The sequence below is a fragment of the Ranitomeya variabilis genome, chromosome 2 (genome assembly GCF_051348905.1).
Source record: "Ranitomeya variabilis isolate aRanVar5 chromosome 2, aRanVar5.hap1, whole genome shotgun sequence".
Classification (NCBI taxonomy): Eukaryota; Metazoa; Chordata; class Amphibia; order Anura; family Dendrobatidae; genus Ranitomeya; species Ranitomeya variabilis.
Genome location: NC_135233.1, coordinates 807429760 through 807454959, shown reverse-complemented (window position 1 = coordinate 807454959; position 25200 = coordinate 807429760). Strand labels below are relative to the sequence as shown.

General features: G+C 43.6%; 1 protein-coding gene across 2 annotated transcripts in view; it reads left to right on the top strand.

The window, feature by feature from the left end:
• Window positions 1-25200, top strand: part of COL19A1 (collagen type XIX alpha 1 chain) — a 1614879-nt gene that overhangs the window by 506659 nt on the left and 1083020 nt on the right. The window lies entirely within an intron of this gene.

Genomic DNA, 25200 nt, shown 5'->3' with positions numbered 1-25200 from the left:
TAGGACCACCGCAGGAGTGCCCCCGGGACAGTCCTACAGAGACCAATATGTGTGGCCCTCTTCACAGCCGGGTCCTACAACCTCCACAGCCATCGCCGCCCTGGAGTCAGTCATTGACAGGGACTGCCAACCTTCAAGTGGGGGGGCGTGTAATGAGCTGGCCGGCTCTGACTGTTCTGTTATCATTGACATAGAAGAATCTGTGACAGACACTGCCCCCGTGTGGCCAGAAGTTATACCTATGCCAAATGTGATTACAGAGAAACAAACTGTATTGGCTAAGCTCCCCCCTGTTATGTCATGTGACCAGGAAGAAGGGAGAGAAGAAGTAAAAAGACCCGGGAAGCCAGTCTGTGCAGAGAGAAGTCTGTATATGCTGGTGCCCTCCTGTGAATGCGATATAACAGATTGTCTGGATGATCCCTCTCCCTTGAAAGCTGACTTCCAGATCCTGAACCCACGAACTGTAAACGGGTCCTCTGTTGAGAGGCCGAATATTCACTCAGCGGTGACATCTCCACAGATCCTGAACCCACGAACTGTAAGCGGGTCCTCTGTTGAGAGGCCGAATATTCCACCCCTACCTGCCGTACCCCAAGGACTACAGTCTGGACCTGAGAGACGGAGCTTTGTTTAATCCCTGCAGTGACAGACAGGCCTGCGACGTGGGAAGATAACCTCCTGGAGTAAAGAGACTGGTAACGTGTGGATAGGGACAGTGAGGGATAGTTCGTTATTACACGTTAATTCTATGAATAGGCATTTTTTGTATTGTCTACAATTGTGTTCCGCTGTGTTAAGAAAATGTTTAACAGTAAAGATATGTTTGATAAAATGGAATCTGGGTGTGGAAGTTTTGCTGAGCCAGATCATGGATATACATGGGCGAACTTGCCCTCGGTCACTTCATACACACTCAGGGAAAAACCTGTTACTCAAGAAAAGCAGGCATGGGGAAGCTGGTGGCTTTTAAAACATGTTTTTCATTGAAACGACGCATTAAAATAAAATTGCCCGTGGATCGGGCAGCATGTATCACCTTTCAGATTCCCTTTAACTGACTGATCCTGTATATATGGCGTACATATCTGAAGTGACCATCATCTTTTGGGAATAAGTGTACTTATCTATTCAGCAACTTTCAATAACTAAGACTTGAAGAGAGTCATGTTCATACAAAGCTATCTTCCCTTTTATTATGCTATTGCAAGGGATGAACACCAGCAGATTTCACTGACAAAATGGGTTTTCAGGTACCCCTTATTCTCCCTCTACTTGGGGGGTCTCTGAGGTGCTCTACTATGGACCATTTAATATATATGTATGAGAATATTTTTGTCACGCTCCATAATGTAAATTGTTCTGGTGCGTGAACCGAACTGACTAGGATCTTGTCTCTTGCCAAAAACAATTGAAATGTTTCGTAATCATTCTATATTTCATTAGGAAATACTTTCCCTATTATGTATGTACAGGAAGAGCAAATCATTGGAACAGTAGAATTTTAGTTATAATTATAACATAATATGATACATTTATCCAAAAATTAGCAAAAATTCCTTTTCTGTTTTCATTCCAGAGTCATTATCCAAGCTAATATAGATTAAATTACACGTTTTTGTGCCAATTGCATGAGGTCTGATGTGGGTTTTCTTATCCCTGCTGTAACCGTATCCCAGTTTTATGAATGCTACAATCAAGTGTAGCTGCTAACATTGATGAAATCTAATGTGCTATATAAAAGAGGAGAAGACGTTTGGTGAAAGGCAATAATCTCAGCTGCTTGCAGCTGTTGTACTGCTGTTGAGAAGTGTAACACCAGCAAGAGAAAAGTAACATTTCATACAGCCCCACAATAATGAGATGGGTATCAAGTGTTCATGACAACTTAACAAAACTTTGCTTTCACACTGTGAAAAAAAGAAAATGAAATGTGTTATATAATTTTATAGAAAATATTCATAGCATATGTAATGAATACACCAGGAGGTCGAGTTACACATTACCAAAGTCATATTATTAGCACCTAGTAAAATGTCATTTCTGCTAAAAACAGAAAATGTCTGAAAAAAACATGGAAATTTGTATTAATTTTACCATACACTTAATGCAAAACATAACAGATCCATACTGAACTGTTAGTTTGGGTTATTAAAGCCATAATTAGCCAGAATTTGTGACTGCAAAAATTTACCTGTATTGTGCTTATGTGAAATAAGCTTAACATAAAAACTGAACGTTTAGAAAAACTCAGTGATCACTGATATTTTTTTATTAGGTTCTAAACCAAATAGAGTATTAAATAAATACATACAGTGGGGAAAAAAAGTATTTAGTCAGTGACCAATTGTGCAAGTTCTCCCACTTAAAATGATGAGAGAGGCCTGTAATTGACATCATAGGTAGACCACAACTATGAGAGACAAAATGAGAAAACAAATCCAGAAAATCACCTTGTCTGATTTGGCAAGATTTATTTTACAAATTATGGTGGAAAAATAAGTAATTGGTCACCTAAAAACATGCAAGATTTCTGGCTCTCAAAGACCTGTAACTTATTTAAGAGGCTCCTCTATCCTCCACTCATTACCTGTAGTAATGGAACCTGTTTGAACTTGTTATCAGTATAAAAGACACCTGTCCACAACCTCAGTCACACTCCAAACTCCACTATGGTGAAGACCAAAGAGATGTTGAAGGACACCAGAAACAAAATTGTAGCCCTGCACCAGGCAGGGAAGACTGAATCTGCAATAGTCAAGCAGCTTGGTGTGATTAAATCAACTGTGGAAGCAATAATAAGAAAATTGAAGACATACAAGACCACTGATAATCTCCCTCGATCTGGGGCTCCACGCAAGATCTCACCCCCTGAGGTCAAAATGATCATAAGAATGGTGGGCAAAAATCCCAGAACCACATGAGGAGGCCTAGTGAATAACATGCATAGAGCTGGGACCACCGCAACAAAGGCTACCATCAGTAACACACTACACCAGAGGTGTCAAACTGCATTCCTCGAGGGCCGCCAACAGGTCATGTTTTCAGGATTTCCTTGTATTGCACAGGTGATAATTTAATCACCTGCACAGAATGATTCCAGCACCTTGTGGAATGCTAAGGAAATCCTGAAAACATGACCTGTTGGCAGCCCTCGAGGAATGCAGTTTGACACCTCTGCACTACGCTGCCAGGGACTCAGATCCAACAGTGCCATACGTGTCCCCCTGCTTAAGCCAGTACATGTCTGGGCCTGTCTGAAGTTTGCTAGAGAGCATTTGAATTATCCAGAAGAGTATTGGGAGAATACCAAAAATGAAACAGAACAGCATTCAGTCCAAGTGAAAAAATGAAAGTTGATGTTTAGTTTGCCATAATACAATGTTTCGACCATTAAGGTCTTTTTCAAGCAAGACCTTAATGGTCGAACATTGCATTATGGCAAATGTTCGTGACACTTTGGCACTATCTTCAATGGAGCATGGTGACCCACTCCACTGCGCAGGTGCCAGATTCCTAACACACTGTGGGGCGGGATCTAGGGCCTCAGCTACACAAAGGCGCCATGCTGTCAAGAAATGATTTTTATGGGGAAATCTGGCCTTCTGATTTGCCACTGAAACACAGTTTTAGTACAAACGATTTGGAGTAGCTAACTGTCCCTTGTGGCTGCAGCACTTTATTAGGTCTAACAATTATTTCTTGGAAATCTGGCTTTCTGACCTGCCACTGAAACACTGTTTTAGCACAAACGATTTGCAGTAGTTAATTTGGGCCTTGTGGCTGCACCACTATAGTAGGCCTAATGATTTTTACGTGGAAATCTGGCCTTCTGATTTGCCACTGAAATACAGTTGTAGCACAAGCGATTTTGAGTAGCTAATTTGGCCTCGTGGCTGCACCACTATAGTAGGTCTAATGATTTTTATGTGGAAATCTGGCCTTCTGATTTGCCACTGAAACAAAGTTTTAGCACAAGCGATTAGGAGTAGCTATTTGGCCCTCCAGGCTGCAACACTATATTAGGCCGAACGATATTTAAGAGGAAATCTGGCCTTCTGATTTGCCACTGAAATGCAGTGTCAGATTTGGAGTAGTTAATGGAGCTCCGGAGACGGCCACACAGTTTTTGCACAATCTACTTCAATTCTAGAATATCGATTTCACACAGGACAAGTTCACTTTTAGCAACAGCACTAGCGCAGGAGCAACATCTCTGCTTTCTGACACTGAGCAAAGGGCACCAGCAAAATAAGTCAACATGTCCACTTTTTATATGGCCAAGGACATGTGACTTCGGCAACCAATCACAGAGGACCTTTTGTAATAACGTTATGAATGGTTTCTGGTCCCTGATTGGTTGGTGGAATCAACACACATAAAGTTAAAGGAAGAAAAAAAAAACAGTGCGCCACTGCTGTTACCTCTCCATATGCTCTCTAACCTCTCCACACCCCCTCTCCTCATCAAACTTGCTCCCCCGTTCCCCTCGCTCATCATACAGCACTACTATCATATCCAAAGTAATATAAAAAGCACTAATGGAAATGCGATCATTTACATAACTGTGATCAACTTTTGACGACTTTGAGTAAAAATGCTCGTGAAAGCAAACACAAATCCGAATGTGCTATGTTCGTGCCGAATTTGAGATTGGCGAACATTTTAGTAACAACCTCTTGTGGACACTTCTTTCGATTGTTTGATGTATGCAGATGTTTACTATGGAAAGACAAAAGTCTGAAAGAAGTGGTGTTTACATATGCACATACAAGGGACTTTGGGACTCCCCCATCACTTTTTTCACACAAGAACTGTATGAAAGAATGTTCTTGCTTCCTTCATACCTCAAAACTAATTAAAACTGATTTTGATGCACTATCAGGCTAATATTTTAAAGAACTGTCCTGACTCTCATGGTCTGTAACTTGCTACACATTGCATTTGAGAAGGCTGTTCCTTTTCATCAGTATAATGCTAGCACTATAGGTGCTCATTCCTCTTATATCCCAGCATGCACTATCCCTTTCATTATTCAATGGTTTGCCTGCTATGAGGTTAAAGCCACAATCTCTAATATGTCAGGATGCAAGTTGACAAAAAAGGGAGAAGAAGCAGAGATACAAACCCATCACTTCCAAGTGGTGGGCATCCATTTTGAAGGACGTGTTGCATCTAGTGGTAAGCGTTTACCAGTGATTTTCAGGGATTATTCAATTTAATTTTTAACAAAGTGATTTACATATAATTTATAGTTTTTTGGTTTGCCTTACTGATAAACAATTCTCCATGCATTTACTTGCTGTTAGACATTTTCTGGGTTTGTGCTTATAATTACAAGCTTGAGCCTCTCATGACATGGAAAGTATAGTTGTACAGTAGCTCAGATTCCCATTTTAGCCTATGCAGACAATAAAATTGAAATAGAGAGCAGGACTGAGAGTAAGTTAAAGGAAAAATAATTTTTTATGCAGTTGTAGGTTTTATTCTATAGCGGTCTATAGTTTATTGACAGGTTTCAGTGCTGTATGCAAGAGAACATTTCCACAGGCTTCCTGCTGACCTTCTCTGTGCTTCCAGCAGGAACGTTTTTGATATAGAGGTCTCTATGGATGCAGCAGGCTGTATTCTCATTCTGTACCAATCTACACTATAAAAGAAGTGAAAATGAAAAAGTGCTCCCAATGTGCTAAAGTGTGGACTAATCTGGACAAATGACACATAGTGACATACTGTATGACACATAATAATATAGACACAGTTATTGCCAATTTCTCTGCAACTTTTTAAGTTATTTCTGATCTTAAAGTTGAAATATCTACTAGCTCTGTTTGAGATCTTTGTGTGCGGTGAAGAACCTCTTTAAAGCAAAAAAAAAATCGGAGTAATTATTATTATTAACCCTTTTACCTCCGAGGGTGATTTTCACGTTAATGTCCTGGCCAATTATTGCAATTATGACCACTGTCACTTTATGAGGTTGTAACTCTGGAACACTTCAATAGAATCAAGTGATTCTAAGACTGTTTTTTCATGACCTATAGTACTCCATTACTGGATTTAAAATTTGTGACAAAAATGGAAATTTGGCAAACATTTTCATGCCCTTAAATCAGAGATATGTCACACAAAATAGTTAATAAATAAAATTTCCCACATGTCTACTGTACATCAGCAGAATTTTGGAACCAACATTTTTTTTTGTTAGGAAGTTATAAGGGTTATAAATTGACCAGCGATTTTTCATTTTTCCAACAAAATTTACAAAACCATTTTTTAGGGCCCACATCACATTTGAAGTCAGTTTGAAGGGTCTATATGAAAGAAGATACCTAAAAGTGACACCATTCTAAAATCTGCACCCCTTAAGATGCTCAAAACCACATTCAAGAAGTTTATTTTTATTTTATTTTATTTTTTTTATTTTGACAAGAGTAACAGGAAAAAAATAGACCCCAAAATTAGTTGTGTAATTTCTCCTGATCATGCCGATACCTGATATGAGGGAGAAAACCACTGCTTGGGTGCACAGCAGAGTTTGGATGGGAAAGAGCACCATTCGACTTTTCAAATGTAAAATTTGCTTGAACAATTGGCGGACGGAGAGGATTGGAGGATTGGAGAGCCTCTGATGTGCCTAAACTGTGAAAATCCCCCATAAGTGACACCATTTTGGAAACTAGACCCCTCAGGGAACTGATCTAGATGTGTGGTGAGCACATTGAACCCTCAGGTGTTTCACTGAAGTTTACTGTATAACGTTAAGCAGTAAAAATAAAAAAAAATCTAATTTTCACACAAATATGTTTTCAGCACAAAATATTGCATTTTCATAAAGGTAATGAGAAAAATTGCACCATACAATTTGCTGTGCAGTTTCTTCTGAATATGCTGGTACCCCATGTGAGGGAGAAAACTACTGTTTGGGTGCTCAGCTTGGCTTGGAAGGGAAGGAGCGTCACTAGACTTTTTGAATGTAAAATTTCCTGGAATCATTAGCAGACGTCATGTCCCATTTGGAGAGCCCCTGATGTGTCTAAACAGTGGAAACCCTCCACACGTGACCTCATTTAGGAAAATATACCCATCAAGGAATGTATTTACATGCATGGTAAGCACCTTGAGCCCCCAGGTGCTTTACAATAGTTTATAACGTTGAGCCGTGAAAATAATAAAATCATATTTTCCCCACAAAAATTTTGTTTTAGCCCCAAATTTTAATTTTTTCTAAGGAATTCTAAAGGAATTTTTTTTACAACAAACTGAGGTCCATTTTTTCCTGAGTGCGTCAATACGCTATATGTATAATATAGTAAAGCACGGCACTCTGGGTATCTGGGAGGTGCTCAAGTTAGGTATCCAACCTGTAGTACATTAGCAATAATATACTTGGCACTCAGAAGAACTTTGTGGTGAAGAAAAACATCATTTATTCAGTGCATCCAGTTCAACATGAACGTTTTCGGTCCAAACATAGGACCTTCATCAGACAGGATTTTTGAATACTGGAATACACAATATGTCTGTATGGGCCCACAGGATGGTGCCAGAATCAGACAAAGTCCAGGAGGTGTGATACCGTCTTATATAGTATTATAAGTATATAATGCATTTCCGGGAGGACCCTCTGCAGTTCGGCGCCATTCTCCTCCGCAGCACCAGCGCTTTCCTCATTAGCGAGCACCTCGCCCATTGGCAGCGCAGCTCTGCATATCACACAAGCGCTCCCTGCACCAGCGAGCATCTCGCCCCTTTTTTGCAGCGCATTCTTACATACTATATAAGACGGTATCACACCTCCTGGACTTTGTCTGATTCTGGCACCATCCTGTGGGCCCATACAGACATATTGTGTATTCCAGTATTCAAAAATCCTGTCTGATGAAGGTCCTATGTTTGGACCGAAAACGTTCATGTTGAACTGGATGCACTGAATAAATGATGTTTTTCTTCACCACAAAGTTCTTCTGAGTGCCAAGTATATTATTGCTAAAATACGCTATATGTAATCGGGAAATATTTTTCAGGCACAGTGCAAAGCTCAAAAGGCAAGGAGTGCCAGATTTTACTGTTATGGTTTGCAGGTACAATGACCCATGAGGTGCCAGAACAGCAGAACCCCCCCATAAGTGACCCCATTTTACAAACTACACCTCTCAGTGAATTCATCTAGGGGTGCAGTGATCATATTAACACGTCAATTGTGTCACAGAATTTTATACCATTGAGCAGTGAAGAAAAAACAACTACATTTTTACCATCAAAATTTTGTTTTAGCCCAAGATTTTACATTTGCATACAAGAAGTGAGTAAAAATGGCACCAAAATTTGTCCCACAATTTCTACTGAATGTGGCAATACCCCATATGTGGCTGTACTGTACTACATAGCCATACGGAGAGACTTGGAAGGAACAGAGTGCTATTTTACCTCCTGGAACTCAGATTTTCCTAGAAGAGTTTGAGGACTCCATATACTGAGCCCCTAATTGCTATAAGTACAGAATCCCCCCTCAAGTGACCCATTTTACAAATTATACCCCTTTGGGAATTTATCTACTGGTGTAGTATTGATTTTGACTCCATGGTTGTTTTCCAGAAACAATGAATGTTGCCGAGTGAAAATTGCAAACTGTCGCTGTAATCACCAGTACGTTGCAGTCTCCAGTACGTTATGGCTAGCTTGTGCTTCTGGAGGCATGCACCCGTTAAGTTAGGTGGGTTCTCATCACTGTAGAAATGCCATATGTGAATGCTATATGTGGTTTAGGTACACGGTGGGGCTCAGAAGGGAGGTGGGCATTTGGATTTGGGACTGAAGAATTTGCAGAATTTCTTTTGGCGGGTGAGGAGCCATTTTGCTTTTCCAGAGCCTTTATACTTTGTACCAGTAACATGGAAACCCTATATTTCCATTAACAGATGACAGACCTAAATGAGGACTCGCTTTTTTTGTGGATTCAGTTGAAGCTTTTATTGGGAACATTTTACATAACCTTTGGGATCACATTTATCTGGCGCTCTACGCTCAGCACTTACTCTGGGGTTTCCATCTAAATCTCTGAGTAACATGATTCAGATGAAACCCCTGAGGGATCCATTTGCTATAATGCAGTAGAGTTACTCTGGATGCCAGGGGCGTAACAACAGTCCTGCGGGCCCCGGTGCGAACTTTTGAATGGGGCCCCCCCCCCCCCAAAAAAAAAAAAATGATATACAGACACACGCATACAATGTTAAACTAAGAAGTAAATATCTATTGCAATTCCTTTATGTATGAGTGGTCGCCTATATACACTGCAGGGGCAGATAGTATAGAGCTTTATGTATGAGTGGTCACCTATATACACTGCAGGGCAGATAGTATAGAGCTTTGTGTGTGAGTGGTCACCTATATACACTGCAGGGGCAGATAGTATAGAGCTTTATGTATGAGTGGTCACCTATATACACTGCAGGGCAGATAGTATAGAGCTTTGTGTGTGAGTGGTCACCTATATACACTGCAGGGCAGATAGTATAGAGCTTTGTGTGTGAGTGGTCACCTATATACACTGCAGGGCAGATAGTATAGAGCTTTGTGTGTGAGTGGTCACCTATATACACTGCAGGGGCAGATAGTATAGAGCTTTGTGTGTGAGTGGTCACCTATATACACTGCAGGGGCAGATAGTATAGAGCTTTGTGTGTGAGTGGTCACCTATATACACTGCAGGGGCCGAATATCTGAGCTGGAAGCAGTGCATTCTGGGTCTAACAGGGCCAAGGCCGGATATATAATACACGTGGGGCGTCTCCGACAGGGTAAACCAGCTGTAACCCATCCAAGCCCGGTCATCTGCCTGCAGCACAGCACGCCCCTTATGGAGCGGGGCGGACATCCGGCATAAGATGACTAGTAGCCCGTACCTGAGCTGCAGGCCCCTCTCTTCGTCCTCATGGCCGTTCAGGACCCTCCGCAGCTTATCCATGCCTCCCTCTGCACGACACCACGCTCCACCAGTGACAAACCGTACAGCTGGCCACCTTCACGTCCTGTCACGTGATGACAACAGCATGTGACTCGCTTGACGGCAATCTCAGCCTGGTGTACGGAACTGCGACGTGCATGGCCCCTCCCCCACAGCGTGTACGGAAGCCCGTGGGTTCAACCTAACACTGAATTTACAGGACGAAATGTGCAGCGTGCGCTCACGGAGATACCCTGACAAGTTGACCTCAGGTCGCAGAGGTCGCGGCGGCACCGGGCCCTCTTTTGGGCCCGGGCCCTGGTGCAGCCGCGACCTCTGCGACCCCGGTAGTTCCGCCCCTGCTGGATGCTGTCTAGCCTCTGTTTAGCGATGTCCTTCTTTTCAGACGTGCACAAAACTGTGGCCAACAACACTTTTATGCAATCCTAAAAAGATGGACACCTCTGGATCACAGGTCAGACAGCATTCACAGTGCCTCCATCTCCCTCATTATAGAGAATCTTTCTCCTAAGGTTCCGTCTGAATCACGTATTTCAGAGATTTACACGGAAAACCAGGTGTAAGCCTTCAACGCAGAGTGCAGGATAAATGTATGCTGAGATCTTTGGGAGGCAGAAAGAAAAAATGAACAGTAGGTGAAGAATTGGTTTTATATTTTTTTATGCAGTTCCTTTTGTGGTACAAGTGATTAGGCAACTTTATTCTTCAGGTCGGTGCGATTACAGAGATACCAGATTTATATCAGGTTTTTATGTTTGGCTGCTACAGTGAAAGAAATACTGTATTTTTTGGACTATAAGTTGCACTTATTTCCCCCTAAATTTGGGGGGAAAATAAGGGTGCATCTTATAGTTGAAATGTGCTTACAGTTAGTGTGATGACAGCGGGAGTCAGCTGATTCGTCCGGTGGTCCGACGCTGCAAGGAGATGATCATGCTCCAATCCCAGCCCAGTGTGGCAGGTTTAGCGGTGCTCGGTGGTTCAGTGGGCTCTGGCAACATTTTGTGAAAACCCAGAGCCCCCCGCACTTCTATTGCCTCGATGCTGTGGCCTCTGGGAAAATGGACCGCCGGAGGCGGCGCATGCGCAGATTGAGATCTCGGCTCCGAGAACTTGTCTCCTGAGATCTTTGGATGAGATTTCATTGCCGAGATCTTAATCTGCTGCTGGAGAATCAACCTGGCCTCTGGGAAAATGTCCGCCGGAGGCGGTGCATGTTCAGATTGAGATCTCGGCTCCGTTGCTGAGATCTTAATCTGCGCATGCACCGCCTCAGGCGGCCATTTTCCCGTAGGCCACAGCATCGAGGCAATAGAAGTGCGGGGGCTTTGGGCTTTCATAAAATGTCGCTGTAGTCCCTGCACCACGGCACACCACTGAGCACCGCTGAACCTGCAGCACCAGACTAGAATGGGATTTCCCGGAGACCACCACATCGCAGCAATGGATGTGTGGGGGCTCTGGGCTTTCACAAACTGTCACCGTAGCCCCTCTCACTTTTGAACTTGTGCACCAGTCTGGGTTATATCATCAAACCAAAAATTCCAAACCAAACATTACACCCCCACCACAACATTAATGGGGTGCCAGGATGTGTAAAGGTTCAGTGCATGCATAATAGGAAAACCAAGGAGGAACAGAAAAGCACCATAAGAACCAGAGTAAACATGGGAAATCTTTATTGATTAAAAGGGTAACAAAACAAACATAAAAACACACAGAAAATGACAGGGAACACACCACAAACAGGTGGCAGGGTGGTCACTAGCAGGCAAAACAGGTACAAATAAGTTGACGAGCGCTAATAATCAGAAGGTAACTGAAGTCATGAGCCACAAAAGACCAGGCAGTAAATCTATGGGTCAATACACCGTGTGTCAGATATCACATACGCCGGTACCGGGCCAATAAATCAGACCAGATGATGCGCCTACAAAGAGTGAACAATAGTAACAATAATTACCTGCAGGACCACGATGCCACCCACCCCAACGCGCGTTTCGGCGCTGTGCCTTCTTCCGGGGGTGACCCCCGGAAGAAGGCACAGCGCCGAAACGCGCGTTGGGGTGGGTGGCATCGTGGTCCTGCAGGTAATTATTGTTACTATTGTTCACTCTTTGTAGGCGCATCATCTGGTCTGATTTATTGGCCCGGTACCGGCGTATGTGATATCTGACACACGGTGTATTGACCCATAGATTTACTGCCTGTTATGACCCCAATGGCAAGGGTCTCAGAGGAACGTGGAAGTCTGCAGAATACAAAAATCCAGCTCATAGGGCAGTGGTAACTGGGTTGACCATATATCTACTCCTAACGCCAACACTAGAAGTAGCCGGGGATCATTCCTACATTGATTCTAGATGACACGCGCCAGCCGGAGAATCTAGCTACCCCTAGTAGAGGAAAACAAAGACCTTTCTTGCCTCCAGAGAAGGGGACCCCAAAGCTGGATAGAAGCCCCCCACAAATAATGACGGTGAGGTAAGAGGAAATGACAAACACAGAAATGAACCAGGTTTAGCACAGAGAGGCCCGCTTACTGATAGCAGAATAAAGAAAGGTAACTTATATGGTCAACAAAAACCCTATCAAAATCCACACTGGAAATTCAAGAACCCCCGAACCGTCTAACGGTCCGGGGGGAGAACACCAGCCCCCTAGAGCTTACAGCAAAGGTCAGGATATAGATTTGGAACAAGCTGGACAAAAATACAAAACCAAAACAAATAGCAAAAAGCAAAAGGCAGACTTAGCTGATATAACTGGAACCAGGATCAGTAGACAAGAGCACAGCAGACTAGCTCTGATAACTACGTTGCCAGGCATTGAACTGAAGGTCCAGGGAGCTTATATAGCAACACCCCTAACTAACGACCCAGGTGCGGATAAAAGGAATGACAGAAAAACCAGAGTCAAAAAACTAGTAACCACTAGAGGGAGCAAAAAGCAAATTCACAACAGTACCCCCCCCCTTAGTGAGGGGTCACCGAACCCTCACCACGACCACCAGGGCGATCAGGACGAGCGGCATGAAAGGCACGAACTAAATCGGCCGCATGAACATCAGAGGCGACCACCCAGGAATTATCCTCCTGACCATAGCCCTTCCACTTGACCAGGTACTGAAGCCTCCGCCTGGAGAGGCGAGAATCCAAGATCTTCTCCACCACGTACTCCAACTCGCCCTCAACCAACACCGGAGCAGGAGGCTCAGCAGAAGGAACTACAGGCACAATGTACCGCCGCAACAAGGACCTATGAAATACATTGTGAATAGCAAACGACACAGGAAGATCCAGACGAAAAGATACAGGATTAAGGATTTCCAATATCTTGTAAGGCCCAATAAAACGAGGTTTAAATTTGGGAGAGGAGACCTTCATAGGAACAAAGCGGGAAGAAAGCCATACCAAATCCCCAACGCGTAGTCGGGGACCCACACCGCGGCGGCGGTTGGCAAAGCGCTGAGCCTTCTCCTGTGACAACTTCAAGTTGTCCACCACATGATTCCAGATCTGCTGCAACCTATCCACCACAGAATCCACCCCAGGACAGTCAGAAGGCTCCACATGACCCGAAGAAAAGCGAGGATGGAAACCAGAGTTGCAGAAAAAAGGCGAAACCAAGGTGGCGGAACTAGCCCGATTATTAAGGGCAAACTCAGCCAACGGCAAGAATGTCACCCAATCGTCCTGATCAGCAGAGACAAAACACCTCAAATAAGCCTCCAAAGTCTGATTGGTTCGCTCCGTCTGTCCATTAGTCTGAGGATGGAAAGCAGACGAAAACGACAAATCAATGCCCATCCTACTACAAAAGGATCGCCAGAACCTGGAAACGAACTGGGATCCTCTGTCTGACACAATATTCTCAGGGATGCCGTGCAAACGAACCACGTTCTGGAAAAACACAGGAACCAGATCGGAAGAGGAAGGCAGCTTAGGCAAAGGAACCAAATGGACCATCTTGGAGAAGCGATCACATATCACCCAGATAACGGACATGCCCTGAGATAGCGGAAGATCAGAAATGAAATCCATGGAGATATGTGTCCAAGGTCTCTTCGGGACAGGCAAGGGCAAGAGCAAACCGCTGGCACGAGAACAGCAAGGCTTAGCTCGAGCACAAGTCCCACAGGACTGCACAAATGACCGCACATCCCTTGACAAGGAAGGCCACCAAAAGGACCTGGCCACCAGATCTCTGGTGCCAAAGATTCCCGGGTGACCTGCCAACACCGAGGAATGAACCTCGGAAATGACTCTGCTGGTCCACTTATCCGGGACAAACAGTCTGTCAGGTGGACAAGACTCAGGCCTATCAGCCTGAAATCTCTGCAACACACGTCGCAGATCCGGAGAAATAGCTGACAAGATAACTCCATCTTTAAGAATACCAACAGGATCCACGACTCCAGGAGCATCAGGCACAAAGCTCCTAGAAAGAGCATCGGCCTTCACATTCTTTGAACCTGGTAAATACGAGACAACAAAATCAAAGCGGGAGAAAAACAATGACCAGCGGGCCTGTCTCGGATTAAGGCGTTTAGCAGACTCGAGATACATCAGATTTTTGTGATCAGTCAAGACCACCACACGATGCTTAGCACCCTCGAGCCAATGACGCCACTCCTCAAATGCCCATTTCATGGCCAACAACTCCCGATTGCCCACATCATAATTTCGCTCGGCAGGCGAAAACTTCCTAGAGAAAAAGGCACAAGGTTTCATAACAGAGCAACCAGGGCCTCTCTGCGACAAAACGGCCCCTGCCCCAATCTCCGAAGCATCCACCTCAACCTGAAAGGGAAGTGAGACATCAGGCTGGCACAAAACAGGCGCCGAAGTAAACCGGCGTTTCAACTCCTGGAAAGCCTCCACGGCAGCAGGAGCCCAGTTAGCTACATCGGAGCCCTTCTTGGTCATATCCGTCAAAGGTTTCACAATGCTAGAAAAATTAGCGATAAAACGACGGTAGAAGTTAGCGAAGCCCAAGAACTTCTGAAGACTCTTAACTGACGAGGGCTGAGTCCAATCAAGAATAGCTCGGACCTTGACTGGGTCCATCTCCACAGCAGAAGGGGAAAAAATGAACCCCAAAAAGGGAACCTTCTGTACACCAAAGAGACACTTTGAGCCCTTGACAAACAAAGAATTTTCACGCAAAATTTTAAAGACCAACCTGACCTGCTCCACATGCGAATCCCAATTATCAGAAAAAACCAAAATATCATCCAGATAAACAATCAAAAATTTATCCAGATACTTCCGGAAAATGTCATGCATAAAGGACTGAAAAACTGAAGGCGCATTGGAGAGCCCAAAAGGCATCACCAAGTACTCAAAATGACCTTCGGGCGTATTGAATGCGGTTTTCCATTCATCACCTTGCTTAATGCGCACAAGGTTGTACGCACCACGAAGGTCTATCTTGGTGAACCACTTGGCACCCTTAATCCAGGCAAACAAGTCAGACAACAGCGGTAAAGGATACTTAAATTTGACAGTGATCTTATTTAAAAGCCGATAATCAATACAAGGTCTCAAAGATCCGTCCTTTTTTGCCACAAAAAAGAATCCCGCACCAAGAGGGGAAGAAGACGGACGAATATGTCCTTTCTCCAGAGACTCAGGGCAGCACCTGAATCTACAAATGCCATGACAGGATAAGATGACAGTGAGCAAATCAAAGTTACAGACAGAATAAATTTAGGTTGCAAATTACCAACGGTGACAGGACTAACAACCTTAGCTATACGTTTAGAGCATGCTGAGATAACATGTGTAGAATCACCACAGTAGTAGCACAAGCCATTCCGGCGTCTATGAATTTTCCGCTCATTTCTAGTCAGGATTCTATCACAGGGATAGAATATGAGGGAATTTGCGGTTTTTCTATCACATTGCACCGAATTAGGTGTCTGTTCAGACAACACCATGAGGGAATTTGCGGTTTTGCGCTCCCGCAACCGCCGGTCAATTTGAATAGCCAGTGCCATAGTATCATTCAGACCTGTGGGAATGGGAAAACCCACCATAACATTCTTAATGGCTTCAGAAAGGCCATTTCTAAAATTAGCGGCCAGTGCACACTCGTTCCAATGTGTCAGCACGGACCATTTCCAAAATTTTTGGCAATACACTTCAGCCTCGTCCTGCCCCTGAGACATAGCCAGCAAGGCCTTTTCTGCCTGAATCTCAAGATTGGGTTCCTCATAAAGTAAACCGAGCGCCAGAAAAAACGCATCAAGATCAGCCAATGCCGGATCTCCTGGCGCCAGCGAAAAAGCCCAATCCTGAGGGTCGCCCCGTAAGAACGAAATAACAATTTTTACTTGCTGAGCAGAATCTCCAGATGAACAGGGTCTCAGGGACAAAAACAATTTACAATTATTCACGAAATTCCTAAACTTAAACCTGTCTCCGGAAAACAGTTCAGGAATCGGTATTTTAGGTTCTGACCTAGGATTTCTGATAACATAGTCTTGTATGCCCTGCACACGAGTAGCCAGCTGGTCCACACTTGTAATCAAGGTCTGGACATTCATGTCTGCAGCAAGCATAGCCACTCTGAGGTAAAGGGGAAAAAAGAAAAAAAAAACTCAGAATCTTCTTTCTTATAATCCCTCTTCTGCAATGCATTAAACATTTAATACTGGCCTGGCAAACTGTTATGACCCCAATGGCAAGGGTCTCAGAGGAACGTGGAAGTCTGCAGAATACAAAAATCCAGCTCATAGGGCAGTGGTAACTGGGTTGACCATATATCTACTCCTAACGCCAACACTAGAAGTAGCCGGGGATCATTCCTACGTTGATTCTAGATGACACGCGCCAGCCGGAGAATCTAGCTACCCCTAGTAGAGGAAAACAAAGACCTTTCTTGCCTCCAGAGAAGGGGACCCCAAAGCTGGATAGAAGCCCCCCACAAATAATGACGGTGAGGTAAGAGGAAATGACAAACACAGAAATGAACCAGGTTTAGCACAGAGAGGCCCGCTTACTGATAGCAGAATAAAGAAAGGTAACTTATATGGTCAACAAAAACCCTATCAAAATCCACACTGGAAATTCAAGAACCCCCGAACCGTCTAACGGTCCGGGGGGAGAACACCAGCCCCCTAGAGCTTACAGCAAAGGTCAGGATATAGATTTAGAACAAGCTGGACAAAAATACAAAACCAAAACAAATAGCAAAAAGCAAAAGGCAGACTTAGCTGATATAACTGGAACCAGGATCAGTAGACAAGAGCACAGCAGACTAGCTCTGATAACTACGTTGCCAGGCATTGAACTGAAGGTCCAGGGAGCTTATATAGCAACACCCCTAACTAACGACCCAGGTGCGGATAAAAGGAATGACAGAAAAACCAGAGTCAAAAAACTAGTAACCACTAGAGGGAGCAAAAAGCAAATTCACAACAACTGCCTGGTCTTTTGTGGCTCATGACTTCAGTTACCTTCTGATTATTAGCGCTCGTCAACTTATTTGTACCTGTTTTGCCTGCTAGTGACCACCCTGCCACCTGTTTGTGGTGTGTTCCCTGTCATTTTCTGTGTGTTTTTATGTTTGTTTTGTTACCCTTTTAATCAATAAAGATTTCCCATGTTTACTCTGGTTCTTATGGTGCTTTTCTGTTCCTCCTTGGTTTTCCTGGGTTATATCATCGCCAGACCACCAAACACCCCCTGTAACTCTGCTCCACCAGCATTGCCAATACCCCCCGGGTAAGCTGATTTAAGGACTGTAAGACAGACCCCCATTTTGACGCATTATTTTTTTCCCCCATTGTCCTTCCGAAAATTTGGGGTGCGTCTTATAGTCCAAACATTTAACATTGAGAGATAGAATATCGAAAATAAAATCCAGAAAATCACATTGTATAATTTATAAAAATGTATTTGCATTTTTCAGTAAGAAATAAGTATTTGATTCCTCTGGCAAGCAAGACTTAATACTTGGTGGCAAAACCCTTGTTGGCAAGCACAGCAGTCAGACATTTTTTGCAGTTGATGATGAGGTCTGTGCACATGTCAGGAGGAATTTTGGTCCACTCCTCTTTGCAGATCATCTCTAAATCAAGATTAAAATTAAATCAATTAAGATTTTGACTTTGTCGCTTGGCAACTTAGAGCTAGTGGGACAGTTTGATAGGTCGGGTGGTTGCAGAAGCGGCGATACCTAATGTGTACTTTTATTGCTTATATTTTTTTTCATTGAAATATTTATTTGTAGATACAATACTATATCTTTTGATTTTTTTTTATTTTTTTTTTAAGATTTTTTAAAAAAATTTAAAAAATGTTTACTTTGTCCCACTATGGGTAGTGTTGAGCATTCCGATACTGCAAGTATCGGGTATCGGCCGACATTTGCTGTATCGGAATTCCGATACTGAGATCCGATACTTTTGTGGTATCGGGAATCGGTATCGGGATCGATATTAATGTGTAAAATAAAGAATAAAAATAAAAAAATATTGATATACTCACCCTCTGACGCGTCCTGGTTGAAACCGCCAGCCTCCGTTCATAAGAATGAGCGCTTGAAAGACCTTAGATGACGTCGCGGCTTGTGATTGGTCGCGTGGTGGTCACGTGACCGCTCCGCGACCAATCACAGGCCGCGACGTGATCTAAGGACTTTCAAGCGCTCATTCTTATGAACGGAGGCTGGCGGTTACAACCAGGGCACGTCAGAGGGTGAGTATATCAATATTTTTTATTTTTATTCTTTATTTTACACATTAATATGGATCCCAGGGCCTGACGGGGAGTTTCCTCTCCTTCAGACCCTGGGAACCATCAGGATACCTTCCGATAATTGGTGTCCCATTGACTTGTATTGGTATCGGGTATTGGGTATCGGCCGATACTATCCGATACCGATACTTTCAAGTATCGGACGGTATCGCTCAACACTAACTATGGGGCAATCATATTTTGCAGGCTGATTGCTTGTACAGCATGGGGATGCAGCATTAATCCCATGCTGTATAAACTGTCAGCTCTGCACTGACAGAGACTTGTTGATCATGCACTATGCATGATCAGCATGTTTCCTTGCTCTGGTGACCTGGATGTCGTCATGAAGAAATCCGATCACCATAGCAACAATCGGGACTCCATGTCACGCCACAGGGTCTCCGATCCAAAGGCAAATGGACTGTTAGCCCTCTGCTGGCACCCGAAATGCTGTGATCATATTCGATCACAGAATCTCTTGGGTTAAAGTGCCTGGAGCAGCCTGTGACTTAGTGCCGGATGTCAGCTGTCAGAATCTGCTGACACCCAGCGGCGATCGCCCACACACCACCCGTGTGCAGCCGTATTAATCTGCCCATGGTCAAATAGGCCCAGGTCACATGGACAGATTATTATGCCTGATGTCAGAAAGGGGTTAATAATAATATTTTTTGTAGTAGCTGGTTTCTTTCTTCATGCACATCAACTAAATTACACTGAACACTAAACACAGAAATTGAACAAAAAATGTATCTTAACAATACCTACTAGAGATGAATAGAATGATCTCTAGAGGATCAATTTCCTGAAGTCCGTGGATTCACGCAAATTTAAAGTTTTTGAGATTCAATTCGCAGTTAACAAAAATAAACAAACCTTGCCCAACACCAATTCTCATCCTGCTGAAAAATCAGAGGGCAGGCAAATGTAATTTTGTATTGCTACACAGGCCTCACCATAATGCCCTGCAGGTATAACATATTACAGATTATCATACCTTGTACAGGAGTGGTCATTACTTTGGCCATCACAGATCAGCGGTTCCCAGCGGAGCACAGTCTGTGTGACAGTCATTTTCTATCTCCAAAGTCACTGAGTAAGTCTGTCTCTCCTGTAGAGTATAAGTTCTTATGATCAGCAGGGTCCTCTTTTTCTCTCTCTATTCCAGACTGTAAGCTCTTATGGTCAGCAGGATCCTCTCTACTGTCCAGTATAAGTTCTTAAGATCAGCAGAATCTTTTCTCTCTCCTGTAGAGGGAAAGTTCTTATGGTCAACGTGTCCTCTCTCTTTTGTCTGTGCAATGTAAGCTTTTATGATCAGCAGGGTCCTCTTGCTCACTTTTCAGTAGAGTATAAGCTCTTATACTCAGGAGGGTCCTCTCTCTCCCGTAGAGTGTAATCTCTTATGGTCAGTGGGGTAATCTCTTTCTCTCTCTCCTGTACAGTGTAATCTCTTATGGTCAGCAGGGTTCTCTCTCCTCGCCCCCCACGTGTATTTTCTTATCAATTATGAGATTTCCACTAATGAGATTTGTGTGAATTTATTCACCTTAAATCAAATTTTGGTGGAAAATTTGAATTTCAAAATATCTTCTCATCTCTTGTACCTACCTTAAATTCCTCCTTTTTTCTGATCCCATTCATTAATGTGGACACAAGCAAGTACAGGTGAGTCCAGTGGCAAGGCTTCCTCCTGCACTTGCACAGAAGTGGAGTGTCAAAGTAGAGGATGCTATCCTCTCAGATCAGTGGCTCTTGTTCCCAGAGGTCCTGTTGCATTCAGCTCGTACATTGAAGCACTGGTGGGGAGAAAGGTGAAAAATAAAGCCTGTCATGCAATGGAACTTCAATGTGTGCTTAACAGTATAGCAGAGAGCGGCTCCTTTTACATTGAACTGAAATTGGACTGAGTAGTCCAGCTGGGCACTATGCAAAGGGACGTCCATATTAGTTTCTTCTGGGTATTTTGTGTATATTATTTATACATTATTTATTAAATATTATGCAAATATTTAAAACAGCTGATTTTTTGCATTACAACTATTTTTCTTAATTCCAATTTTCAGGAGCATGGATATATATATATATATATATATATATATATATATATATATATATATATATATATATATATATATATATATATATATATATATATTTATGTACTGCTCAAAAAAAAAGCAAAGGGAACACTTAAACAATAGAATATAACTCCAAGTAAAATTCAAACTTTTGTGAAATCAAACTATCCACTTAGGAAGCAACACTGTTTTACAATCAATTTCACATGCTGCTGTGTAAATGGAATAGACAAGAGATGGAAATTATTGGCAATTATCAAGACACACTCAATAAATGAGTGGTTCTGCAGGTGGGGACCACAGACCACATCTCAGTACCAATGCTTTCTGGCTGATGTTTTGGTCACTTTTGAATGTTGGTTGTACTTTCACACTCGTGGTAGCAAGAGACGGACTCTATAAACCACACAAGTGGCTCAGGTAGTGCAGCTCATCCAGGATGGTACATCAATGCGAGCTGTGGCAAAAAGGTTTGCTGTGTCTGTCAGCATAGTGTCCAGAGGCTGGAAGCACTACCAGGAGACAGGCCAGTACACTAGGAGACATGGAGGGGGCCGTAGAAGGGCAACAACACAACAGCAGGACCGCTACCTCAGCCTCTGTCCAAGGAGGAACAGGAGAAACACTGCTAGAGCCCTGCAAAATGACCTACAGCAGGCCACAAATGTGCATGTGTCTGCACAAATGGTTAGAAACCGACTCCATGAGGATGGTCTGAGTGCCCAACGTCCACAGATGGGGGTTGTGCTCACAGCCCAACACTGTGCAGGACTCTTGGCATTTGCCACAGAACACCAGGATTAGCAAATTCACCACTGGTGCCCTGTGCTCTTCACAGATGAAAGCAGGTTCATACTGAGCTCATGTGACAGATGTGACAGGGTCTTGAGATTACCGATCTGCTGCCTGCAACATCCTTCAGCATGATCAGTTCGCAGTGGGTCAGTAATGGTGTGGGGTGGCATTTCTTTAGAGGGCAGCACATTCATCCATGTGCTTGTCAGAGGTAGCCTGACTGCCATTAGGTACTGAGATGAGATCCTCAGACCCCTTGTAAAACCATATGCTGGTGCGGTTGGCCCTGGGTTCCTCCTAATGCAGGACAATGCCAGACCTCATGTGGCTGGAGTGTGTCAGCAGTTCCTGCAAGATGATGGCATTGAAGCTATGGACTGGCCCACCCGTTCCCCAGACCTGAATCCGATTGAACACATCTGGGACTTCATGTCTCGCACCATTCACCAACATCACATTGCACCACAGACTGTCCAGGAGTTGGCGGATGCTTTAGTAAAGGTCTGGGAGGAGACCCCGCAGGAGACCATCCTGCTGCCTCATCAGGAGCATGCCCAGGTGTTGTAGGGAGGTCATACAGGCACATGGAGGCCACACACACACACACACAACAGAACATAATTTCCTTGTCTTGAGGCATTTCCACTGAAGTTGGACTAGCAAATAAATTGATTTTCCACTTTGATTTTGAGTATCATTCCAAATCCAGAGCTCCATGGGATATTAGTTTTGATTTACATTGATCACTTTTATGTTTCATTGTTCTCAACACATTCCACTATGTAATGAATAAAGATTTGTAACTGAAACATTTCATTCAGTGATATCTAGGATGTGGTATTTTAATGTTCCTTTTATTTTTTGAGCAGTGTGTGTGTATATATATATATATATATATATATATATATATATATATATATAATATATAAAGCTGAATGTGTGTGTGTGTATGTATGTATGTATGTATGTATGTATGTGTGTATGTCCGGGATTGGCATCTGAACCGTCGCAGCTACAGCCACAAAATTTTGCACAGTCACACGTATGGACCCCGAGAGCGTCATAGGCTATGTTGTGAGGCGAAATTTTAACCCCGAGCATTCCAATTCACCAAACAATTTTGCCCCTATCTACATAATGGGGAAAAAAGTGAAAGGAAAAGTGTTGGAGGCAAATTGACAGCTGCCAGATGTGAACAAGGGGGACTTAAAGAATGAGAGCGATGGTGCCAAAGAGTATATACCGTAAAGTTGTTAAGGTGGGGCCCCGACATGGGATACTCACCACACACAGGGATATGAATACACGCACAAAATGTGCCACACACTACCTCGTGCTTTAACACATATACCACCCTCAGCACACATTTCACCACACATACACCAACCTCGGCACATAAAAGTCGAAACACAAAAGTTGCCACTCAAAATTCGCCACGCGCAAAATTCACCACATGCAAAACTCGCCACATGCAAAACTAGGCTCACACAAAACTCGCCACACATGCAAAACTCACCTCATGGAAAACTGGCCACACGCAAAACTTGCACACGCGGAAAAATTGTCACATGCACAAAAGTTGCAACACATGCAAAGGTTGCCTCACACAAAACTTGCACATACTCAAAATGCACCACACTTAAAACTCGCCAAGCACAAAACTCCCCATTCGCAAAACTTAGTGCACACAAGTTGCTACACTAACCTGTCACATGCAACTCGACACACAAAAAGTTGCTACATGCATGTCGCCACACAAAACTCATCTCACAAAAGTCGCTACATGCATGTCGTCGCACGCAACTCAACACACACAACTTGACACATGAAACTCACCCTAAAACACGCACAAGTCTAGTATTATCCTTCAAAAATAAAAATCTGGTTAATAAGCAGACAAACTACAAGAGCAACAAATGTACCATATAGGAAATACGGCAGCTGTCAGTCACATGACCTGTCTATTATGTGTATGTACGATCATATATATACTGTGAGGGGGGAAGGGCTTCCTGTTGGCTGGGGATTTATCAGGCTGCCAAAAGCAACCAATCACAGCTCAGCTTCTATTTTGCTACAGTTAATTAATCTGAGCTCTGATTGGTTAATATAGGCAACAAAGAACATTCTCAGTATTACAAAGCTTGTGTGAGGTAATAGCATGTCAGCTAGGGTGTGTTGGTGGAAAGACTGATCAGTCATATTACCTCTATGTGAGAGGATATAGAAACTGCCAGTTACAGACTATTTTTACCACAATAATGCCTCATAAGAAAAAGAATTCCATGGCACGAATGTCAGCTGATCTGAAAAGAAGAGCTGCATTACGGGCCAATGAAAAATGTGAAAACAGAGAAACAAGGCTGACACACATGAGAACAGCAGCTGCTTCCTCAAGAGCCAATGAATAGTGTTGAGCGATACCATCCGATACTTGAAAGTATCGGTATCGGAAAGTATCGGCCGATACCGGCAAAGTATCGGATCCAATCCGATACCGATACCCGATACCAATACAAGTCAATGGGACTCAAGTATCGGACGGTATTCCTGATGGTTCTCAGGGTCTGAAGGAGAGGAAACTCTCCTTCAGGCCCTGGGATCCATATTAATGTGTAAAAGAAAGAATTAAAATAAAAAATATTGCTATACTCACCTCTCCGACGCAGCCTGAACCTCAGCGAGGGAACCGGCAGCGTTGTTTGCTTAAAATTCGCGCTTTTCTTTCCTTACGTGAAGTCCCGGCTTGTGATTGGTCGCGTGCCGCCCATGTGGCGGCGACGCAACCAATCACAGCAAGCCGTGACGTAATTTCAGGTCATTCAGTATTTTAAAATTACGCTCCGGCTTTGTGATTGGTTGCGTCGCAGTCACATGGGCGACGCAACCAATCACAGCAAGCCGTGACGTAATTTCAGGTCCTTAAGGATTTTAAAATTACGTCCCGGCTTTGTGATTGGTTGCGTCGCAGTCACATGGGCGACGCAACCAATCACAAGCCGTGACGTCACGGGAGGCTGGACACACGCGCATTTTAAAATGCGCGCGTGTCCAGCCTCCCGTGACATCACGGCTTGTGATTGGTTGCGTCGCCCATGTGACTGCGACGCAACCAATCACAAAGCCGGGACGTAATTTTAAAATCCTTAAGGACCTGAAATTACGTCACGGCTTGCTGTGATTGGTTGCGTCGCCCATGTGACTGCGACGCAACCAATCACAAAGCCGGAGCGTAATTTTAAAATAGTGAATGACCTGAAATTACGTCACGGCTTGCTGTGATTGGTTGCGTCGCCGCCACATGGGCGGCACGCGACCAATCACAAGCCGGGACTTCACGTAAGGAAGTAAACGCGCGAATTTTAAACAAAAAAAGCTGCCGCTTCCCTCGGTAAGGTCCAGGCTGCGTCGGAGAGGTGAGTATAGCAATATTTTTTATTTTAATTCTCTCTTTTACACATTTTTACATTAATGTTGTTTCGATACCGATACCCGATACCACAAAAGTATCGGATCTCGGTATCGGAATTCCGATACCCGCAAGTATCGGCCGATACCCGATACTTGCGGTATCGGAATGCTCAACACTACCAATGAACTTTCTGAG